This window comes from Gopherus evgoodei, chromosome 1 (assembly GCF_007399415.2).
Source record: "Gopherus evgoodei ecotype Sinaloan lineage chromosome 1, rGopEvg1_v1.p, whole genome shotgun sequence".
Lineage (NCBI taxonomy): Eukaryota > Metazoa > Chordata > Testudines > Testudinidae > Gopherus > Gopherus evgoodei.
In genome coordinates, this window is record NC_044322.1 from 313,484,123 (window position 1) to 313,494,517 (window position 10,395).

Consider the following 10,395-nt stretch of genomic DNA (forward strand, 5'->3'; position numbering starts at 1 on the left):
GTTTGAGTGATCATGAGCTAATTCAGTTCAAACTAGATGGAAGAATAAACAAAAATAGATCTGGGACTAGGGTTTTTGACTTCTCAAGGGCTAACTTTAAAGAATTAAGGAAATTAGTTAGGGAAGTGGATTGGACTGAAGAACTTGTGGATATAAATGCGGAGGAGGCCTGGAATTACTTTAAGTCGCAGCTGCAGAAACTATCAGAAGCCTGCATCCCAAGAAAGGGGAAAAAAAACATAGGCAGGAGTTGTAGACCAAGCTGGATGAGCAAGCATCTCAGAGAGGTGATTAAGAAAAAGCAGAAAGCCTACAAGGAATGGAAGAAGAGTGGGATTAGCAAGGAAAGCTACCTCAGTGAGGTCAGAACATGTAGGGATAAAGTGAGAAAGGCTAAAAGCCATGTAGAATTGGACCTTGCAAAGGGAATTAAAATGAATAGTAAAAGGTTCTATAGCTATATAAATAAGAAGAAAACAAAGAAAGAAGAAGTAGGACCGCTAAACACTGAGGATGGAATGGAGGTTAAGGGTAACCTAGGCATGGCCCAATATCTAAATAAGTACTTTGCCTCAATCTTTAATAAGGCTAATGAGGAGCTTAGGGATAATGGAAGGATGACAAACAGGAATGAGGATATGGAGGTAGATATTACCACATCTGAGGTAGAAGCCAAACTTGAACAGCTTAATGGGACAAAATCGGAGGGCCCAGATAGTCTTCATCCAAGAATATTAAAGGAACTGGCACATGAAATTGCAAGCCCAATAGCAATAATTTTTAATGAATCGGTAAACTCAGGGGTTGTACCGTACAACTGGAGAATTGCTAACATAGTTCCTATCTTTAAGAAAGGGAAAAAAAGTGATCCGAGTAACTATAGGCCTGTTAGTTTGACATCTGTAGTATGTAAGGTCTTGGAAAAAATTTTGAAGGAGAAAGTAGTTAAGGACATTGAGGTCATTGGTAATTGGGAAAAGTTACAACATGGTTTTACTAAAGGTAGATCGTGCCAAACCAACCTAATCTCCTTCTTTGAGAAAGTGACAGATTATTTAGACAAAGGAAATGCAGTAGATCTAATATACCTCGATTTCAGTAAGGCATTTGACACAGTTCCACATGGGGAATTATTAGTTAAATTGGAAAAGATGGGGATCAATATGAAAATTGAAAGGTGGATAAGGAACTGGTTAAAGGGGAGACTCCAACGGGTCATAATGAAGGGTGAACTTTCAGGCTGGAGGGAGGTTACTAGTGGAGTTCCTCAAGGATCGGTTTTGGGACCAATCTTATTTAACCTTTTTATTACTGACCTTGGCACAAAAAGCGGGAATGTGCTAATAAAGTTTGCGGATGACACAAAGCTGGGGGGTATTGCTAACACGGAGAAGGACTGGGATATCATACAGGAAGATCTGGATGACCTTGTAAACTGGAGTAATAGTAATAGGATGAAATTTAATAGTGAAAAGTGCAAGGTCATTCACTTAGGGATTAATAATAAGAATTTTAGATATACATTGGGGACACATCAGTTGGAAGCAACAGAGGAGAAGAAGGACCTTGGAGTATTGCTTGATCACAAGATGACTATGAGCTGCCAATGTGATATGGCCGTTAAAAAAGCTAATGCAGTTTTAGGATGCATCAGGCAAGGTATTTCCAGCAAAGATAAGGAGGTGTTAGTACCGTTATATAAGGCACTGGTGAGACCTCATCTGGAATACTGTGTGCAGTTCTGGTCTCCCGTGTTTAAGAAGGATGAATTCAAACTGGAACAGGTTCAGAGACGGGCTACTAGGATGATCTGAGGAATGGAAAACCTGCCTTATGAAAGGAGACTCAAAGAGCTTGGCTTGTTTAGCCTAGCCAAAAGAAGGCTGAGGGGGGATATGCTTGCTCTTTATAAATATATCAGAGGAATTAATATTAGGGAGGGAGAGGAATTATTTAAGCTTAGTACCAATGTAGACACAAGAACAAATGGGTATAAACTGGACACTAGGAAGTTTAGACTTGAAATTAGACTAAGGTTTCTAACCATTAGAGGAGTGAAGTTCTGGAACAGGCTTCCAAGGGGAGTAGTGGGGGCAAAAGACATATCTGGCTTTAAGGCTAAGCTTGATAAGTTTATGGAAGGGATGGTATGATGGGATAGCTTAATTCTGGCAATTGATCTTTGATTATCTGCAGATAAGTATGCCCAGTGGTCTGTGATGGGATGTTGGATGAGATGGGTTCTGAGTTACTGCAAAGAATTCTTTCCTGAGTGCTGACTGGTGAGTCTTGCCCACATGCTCAAGGTTTAGCTGATCGCCATATTTGGGGTTGGGAAAGAATTTTCCTCCAGGGCAGATTGGCAGAGGCCCTGGAGGTTTTTTGCCTTCCTCTGCAGCGTGGGGCCTGGGTCACTTGCTGGTGGATTCTCTGCAAATTGAGGTCTTCAAACCACAATTTGAAGACTTCAGTAACTTGGACATTGGTTACAGGTTTGTTATAAAAGTGGATGGGTAGGGTTCTGTGGCCTGCTTTGTGCAGGAGGTCAGACTAAATGATCATATTGGTCCCTTCTGACCCTAAAGTCTATGAGTCTATGAGTAATGTCACGTGATAGGACTATAATTACCCAGGTCATTTTGTTTACCTTTTTAAAAGATTGCACAACATTAGATTTCTTCCAGTCTTTGGTAACTTTCCCAGTGCTCCAAAAGTTATTGAATATATTGGTCCAATGGGCTCATCAGCCAGCTCTTTTAAAACTCTTGGATGCAAGTTGTCTGGACTTACTGATTTTAAAATGTCTAACTTTAGTAGCTTCTGTTAAATATCTACCCAAGAAACTAGTGGAATGGAAAGAGTATTGAGAAAAAACAATGAGGAGTCCTTGTGGCACATTAGAGACTAACAAATTTATTTGGGCATAAGCTTTTGTGGGCTAGAGCCCACTTCATCAGATGCATGAAGTGAAAAATACAGGAGCAGGTATACATAGATGAAAGGAAGGGGGTTGCTCTACCAAGTATGAGGTCAGTCTAGTGAGATAAATCAATTAACAGCAGGATACCAAGGGAGGAAAAATCTCTTTTGAACTGGTAAGACAGTGTCCCATTACAGTTGACAAGAAGGTGTGAATAATAGTAGAGAGAAATTAGTATTGGAAAATTAAGCTGAGGTCTTGCAATGACCCAACCACTCTGTCTTTATTCAGGCCTAATCTGATGGTATCCAGTTTGCAAATTAATTCCAGTTCTGCAACTTCACATTGAAGTCTGTTTTTGAAGTTCTTTTGTTGAAGAATTGCCGCTTTTAGGTTTGTTATTGTGTGACCAGAGAGATTGAAGTGTTCTCTTACTGGGTTTTGAATTTTATGATTCCTAATGTCAGATTTGTAGCCATTTATGATGAGACTGTATCATCTGTCCAAATACATGTGCCTTTTCTGTATGATTATGGATAATTCTATCCTTTCCATCTAGTAATGGATCAGTACCATTGTCAGGATTCTTATTGTTCCTAATATATTTTTAAAAGTCTGCATGGGCAGACTTCTGCACCACACATAGCCAACTGGGGCTCTGTGCCAATACAGGAGTTCACCTGCATGGTTATTTCTGCAGGATCCAGGGCTTGGTTTCTGCCTGGATTAGCTTCCTCATGTCCTTGAGGACTTATTAATGAGATAACTCAACTGTACGTTGGTGTAGACCCAGTAATCTATCTACTTGGTCTCTCCCTCTTTTAGGTAGCATCTTAGGTATTTAGTTCTAATACAGTTAGTTAAGTTTCAAACACTTACATTCTGGCCCAGGGTGTCACAACAGAAACTTTTGCCTTTTTTCTCTTCTACAGAGCTTCAGTACTCTAATCTATCTGTAGTCTGTATGGCATATATGATAATTGCATGAGAGAACACATACTGCCCTCAGTTTTCCCAATTTAAACTGAACAGTCTGTTTTACAGATTCATCTCATTTATTTATGCAACACGTTATAATCCTCTGAAGCCGCAGTCTGCATTTTCATATCAAACCCTTCATGCATCGCTGCCGTTTGCAGAATTGTATCTTGGGGGTGAGTGGGAAGGAGAATGCTTTTTAGCTAGTGTCTTGCTGCTGCTACTGCCATAATCCATCCTTCATCTCCCACTGGCACAGAGCTGGATGTGGTAGATGGGGATGAAGGAGAATGGGATGTGGTAAGTGAGGCTTGACTGAAGAGCCCCGTGTGTTTTTATTCCTTTTACTTCAATACCTGGTATTTACCAGATTTTTAGCTTTAAATCTATGTAGAATTTTATCTACTGATCTAATGCAAAGTGGTGCATTATGCCTCCAGGTCAAGAGCAGCATGAGTTCCTCTTCTGCCATGCAAGAACAGGTGCTTCACCTTTCAATGGACTCCATCAGAAGTACAATGTGGAGCTGAAACACTTTTCTTGTGTCAGTGTTCTCTAGACTCTATGGCCAGGTCCACACTACAGCGTTAAATCGATTTAAACAGCGTTAAATCGATTTAACGCTGTAACCGTCCACACTACAAGGCACTTAAAATCAATTTTAAGGGGTCTTAAAATCGATTTCTGTACTCCAGCTAAACGAAAGGAGTAACCCTAAAATCGATATTACTAAATCGATTTAGGGTTAGTGTGGACGGATATCGAAGTTATTGGTCCTATTCTTTTACTGAGCTACCCAGAGTGTACCGCTCCGGAAATCGATGGTACCCTGGGACCATGGACGCACACCACCGAAGTAATGTGCCCTAGTGTGGACGCGTAAAATCGATTTTATAAAACCTGTTTTATAAAATCGATTTTACTAATATCGATTTAAAGCTGTAGTGTGGACGTAGGCTAAGTAAGGTAAGGTGTATGTCGTGGGTGCATGCCACAACAGCGATCAATATGCTAATAAGTTCTAGCTGTGTGAATATCAGGAATAAATTCTCCCAACAGGGCAAATTCATCATGAAATCCAAAGGCTGAATTTGACACAGTTCATTCTTAGCGTAAACATTTAAATTGTGGTTGTGTAACTCAATTTAGGGGAATGTGGATCTTTGTCCCTTTCTAGTGTCTAGTCCACATTAGAGCTTAATGAGTTTGCTGAAATTTGCTGTATTTTCATGAATATTTGTTTCATTTATTTGTACACAAGGGACAAAATGTGTAAGTTAAACTGACCCCACTTGGGCTGACACATAACTGCATGCACTTACCTCTGGCTGGTTACCGTACCCTGGTTGGCAGCTACAGCAATAAGGCATGTCTAATATGTGTACAACCTTCATTCTGGTTTCTTTATCCCTTCTGAAAAAAAAGAACTGGATTAAATGCCTTTGCAGGCAACAGGATGTCTGCTAATAAATGTTAGAAACTGACTTTGTTTCCCATTCTCCCCATTCTATTTTCTCTCTTTCCCACTCCATGTCTTATGCTCTGCTCTGTCTCCATTATCCCTTTCCCCTCCAGACAGCAGTGATTGCATTTTAAAACGTTTCTGCTTGCCTAGGCGTGTGTATCAATGCGGTCAGTATTTTCCGTTGCGCAAATAGGAAATATCTTGCAAACCAGTGAAATCTTTCAAAATAGTAGAAACATTTTCAGTGCAATCATGGTAACTTCCTTCCCTCCTCCCACTCTCTGGGCCCAATCTTACCGCTGTGAATGCAACTGGGGCTAAAATAGGAGTGGAGCCTAGGGGCAAAACACCCCTTTAAGGTTACCACATAAGATTTTGTATGCACTTTTGCAAGAACTTTTCACATCCATTGCAGTTTAGATTAATTAATTAATTCTCCTATCACTCGTGTGAAGACGGTAAGTAGTGTTCCTGTTTGGGAAAACTAAGACAAGGGAAAAAAAACGAGGAGTACTTGTGGCACCTTAGAGACTAACAAATTTACTTGAGCATGCTCACGGGGTCGCTTAACTAGCACGCTCAAATAAATTTGTTAGTCTCTAAGGTGCTACAAGTACTCCTTGCTTTTGCTGATGCAGACTAACATGGCTTCCACTCTGAAACCTAAGGCAAGGGAGTTGCTCATGGTTATACAAACAATCTGAGACACAGCCAGGTCTATAGGCTCTCAGCACTGTGTCCTAACCACAGTATCATTCCTGCTTTCCTCATTGCACTCATGTTCCCACATAAACCCAAGCCAGGTGACTGTTATGTGGTATATCTGTTGGATTTTTGCATTGGTACAAGATATGTACATTGTATGAAGCCTTTTAAAATATGAGCAGAGAACATCAAGGCTCCCAAAATATTCCACCATGTCCATGGGAGGAGAGACAGGCACCGTGTCTGAATTTCATTACACTGTCGATGATGTGAACTTTTTCTCTCTCGTACACAAATCTCTACTGAAGAAGAAACTGACAGTGATTTTCACATCTGTGGATTGTTAGTGAGTCGGTCATATCATTCGAGAGAGGGAGGGGCACTCCATAAAGAATGTGAAAAACAGACAATCATCATAAATTTGTCCTGAAACCTCATATTGCCCAAATAACATAGGTATTGAGCTACCGAGGAAAGTAAATCTGAAAGACTTGGCTACCTTAATGTGTTTATGCAATGCAGGAATCATGCAGATACACATTATTTATGCCTATTATTGTTGTTTCCAGTAGGTGGCTGCCTGTCACCTCACACGATTTAAGTACTGTAAAATAAGAGCTGTCATGCCTCATAAGAACAACAGAGGCTATTCAAACAGAATGGTAAATCTGATTACCTGTGATCTGGATGGGGAAAATTCATAGGTCCACTACTCTACCTACCAGTAATTTAATTCTTAGGTACACAAAGCAAAACAAAATATCCCCTAATGACTGCATTTATTTTAAAACACAGTATTTTATTCCCATGGCAAACAAACAAAGAAATTAGGCTTTGAAAAGCCTATTAGTTATCCAGTTCATCCTTCTGCAAATGCCAGTTTCTTCCTTATAGAATAGGTTTGAAGATTTTGTTCGGATTCAAATTACAGAAAACATGTGTAACCCTTCTGCCAGGTGGAGCTGGCAGCAACCTGGGCTGGGTTCAATATCTAGGAGTTCCTCTTCAACAATACAACACAGAACTGGCTTGATTCCCTACCCAGTAACCTGGAAAAATTACACATCACCCTGGGTACCTGAGAGGCAATTCTTCCCCACTTGCAAGCACAGAGTCTGACTGTAGAAAATAAATTTTAATGAAAGGAGGGAAGTCATCTAACATTAATTAGGGAGAATGCCACAAGCAGGATTCATAATCATAAAACTGTGAGCAGGATGCCCACCTCAGAGTGCATGGGGGGCAGTGCCTTCTGCCTCATGTTCCTGAGTTCTACAACTTAAAAGTTCCTTTTCTGTGCCCCTCTTTGCTCCCTCCCCAGACTCCACTTACAGTGGTTGTCTTTGGTCAGTAGGACCTAGGGTTCAAAAGTGTATCTGTGTGAGTTCATCTCCCACATGGGGAAGAAGGCACCTTGCTTGCTCCACCATCTGAACACCTGCTCTGACTGGCTGCCTCACCAGTTGCTGTTCCTCTCTGCTGGCTGCTCCTACTTCCCCCTCTGCTGTGACCTCCGCAGGTCAGTCTCATTAGGTTCCACCCAACTCTTAGTGATTGTCAGCTCTTAGCAGGCTGGGCAGAAATGCTGTCCCACCACAAGTGATTTCAACTCTTATTGAGCACTTAAAATAACAAGACTCCTAGTATACCCTATTTAGCTCTATCTTTGAACAGTGGGGAGGAACAGGTTAAACCAGCCCAGGGAACCCTTAGGTGGTGTCTATACTGCCTTGCAGGGACACCTGTCCCCACCTCCTCTTACTTTCACAGAGGTCTAGCATTTGAGCGCCTGGCTTAGTAAGTCCCTTTCAACTGAGGGTGACTCCTCAATCGGGATAGGCTCAGCACAGTTCTGCTCCCCTTTTACTCATACAATAAAGATAACAATATTGATAACATTTTACTACCTCTGCATTCAGTACTAGAGTGATTTGTTATCCAACACAAGCCAAAGCTGATCACTTGGAGGTACACAGCTCCTGTCTGCTGGATAGCTACGCAGAGTAGGTGTGTTCATGTAAATACAGTTTGCTCCCAAAGTCTCTTTCCTTCCCCAACTAGCTGTCAGGGGAGAGTTAATTCAGACTCTGCTTACAGATGCAAACAATGAGACTTCCGCCACTTTTCTTGGGAGACTGTTCTTCCTTTGGAAGGTGCTTTTGGTGAGAAATCCATTGAGATTAGGCTTTTCCTGATAGTCATTGAAATTTTTCTTTTGCTTGACCTACTTAATGGACTATTACCCTGCATTTCCCCTCTTCCCTGGGGAAAAAAAAAAAGCTTAAGGAAAAATGTCTCCAAAGTACAGTTTGTTTCAATTAGTAACTAAAAGAATCATTATTAGATTGTGTGCAATGAAGTTGCAGTCATGTCAGTTACAGGATATTAGAGAGACAAGGTGGGTCAGGTAATATCTTTTATTGGACCGACTTCTGTTGGTAAAGGAGAACTCCGTGTAAATTTGAAAGCTTGTCTCTCTCACCAAAGCAGTTGGTCCAGTAAAAGATATTACCTCACCCATGGTGTCTCATTATAAGATTGCCCTTTTAAAACTTGTTTCCCTACATGAATCAACTAGCAACCCTTTTAATGAATATTCTAGGAACATTCTAGGAAAATGTTTAGCTTCTTGTAAATATTGCTGTGTCTTAGGGAGCAAAGCCTCCCTCTTTTCCACAAATGATGTGTAAAGTTTCATGAAGCAAAACTGGAGCATAAGCCAACCACTAGAAATCTGGTGGTGCCAAAGGGCAGAGCTTGAATTTTTTGAGGAGCATACAGAGGTAGCATCAAATAGATAGGAATCAGATAATTATGCCATACAGGATTCTTGCATGTCCATTTTATAACAAATTTCAATCTTACTAGATCAGAAGTTTTCAAACTGTGGTGTGAGCCCCCTGTCATAAACAGATAGCTAAGGGTTAATGTTCTTTTACTTGTAAAGGCGTAACACCAGTAACCTGAAACACCTGACCAGAGGACCAATCAGGAAACAAGACTTTTTCAAATCTGGGTGGAAGGTAGTTTTGGGTGTGAGTTCTTTGTTCTTTGTCTTGGCCGGTTCCCTCTCTTGGCTCTGAGAGTGATTTTTTCTATCTCCAGGCTTTCTAATCTTCTAATTCCAAGTTGTAAGTACAAGGATAGTAAGACAATAGGTTTATATTGTTTTCTTTTGTATTTACATGTGTGTAGTTGCTGGAATGTGTTAAATTGTATTCTTTTCGGATAAGGCTGTTTATTCATTTTAATCCTTTAAGTAATTGACCCTGTATGTTGTCAACTTGATACAGAGACTATTTTTAATGTCCTTTTTCTTTATTTTTATATAAAGCTTTCTTTTTAAGACCTGTTGGAGTTTTTCTTTAGTGGCGACTCCAGGGAATTGAGTTTGCAGCTCACCAGGGAATTGGTGGGAGGAAGAAGTCAGGGGGAAAAACCTCTTTGTGTTAGATTTACTAAGCCTGACTTTGCATACCCTCTGGGTGAGGGGGAGAGAGATTAGATGTCTCGGTACTTGTGTTTCCAGGACTGGAAGCAGGGAATCTCCTAGGGTCATCCAGGGAGGGGAGCCTGGGAGGAAGTAACAAGGAAACAAGGGGAGGCGGTTATTTCCCTTTGTTGTAAGACTCAAGGCATCTGAGTCTGGGGGTCCCCCAGGGAAGGTTTTGGGGAGACCACAGTGAGCTAGGCACTGTATAATTCCTAGCTGGTGGCAGCAATTACCAGGTCCAAGCTGGTAACTAAGGTTGGTGGTTTTCATGCTAACACCCATATTTTGGACGCTAAGGTCCAGATCTGGGAAAAAATGTTATGACATGATGTGCAGTGTTGTGGGAAAGATAGAATTCAGGAGATGGGGTGAGTGGTGACACCAAGTGATTTGTGCCAGCTCCCAGGAGGGCAGGGAGGGAGTGCCACCTCTACTCCCTGACTCACCTCAGCAGGCCACGCAGCCTGTGTCAGTGTCAACATTCACTGTTGCTGCTCTGATTTTTGCTCCTGCCAGCCCCTGTGCGCAGAGCTGGCTCTGCCCCCAGAGACCTTTGCACATGCCTTCCCCCAGTCTGAAACCTCAGGGGGCATGGGCAGACGGTAGGTATTGGCCCTGCCCTAGTGGTGCAGCCTGGCTGCAAGGTAGAAGCAGCCTGCTGCTGAGGAAGCCTTATGTCGTCAGACGCTACTGGTGTGGTGCTCTGCTCTGTTCAGTGTTTATAACAGTGGGCAGCATGTGTGTGTTCCCTCTATGTTCCCCAGCTCTGCACAGATAGCTGACACAGCAGACCCCCCAGAGAACCCCCAATGACCACAGACTCCAATAAGGTAC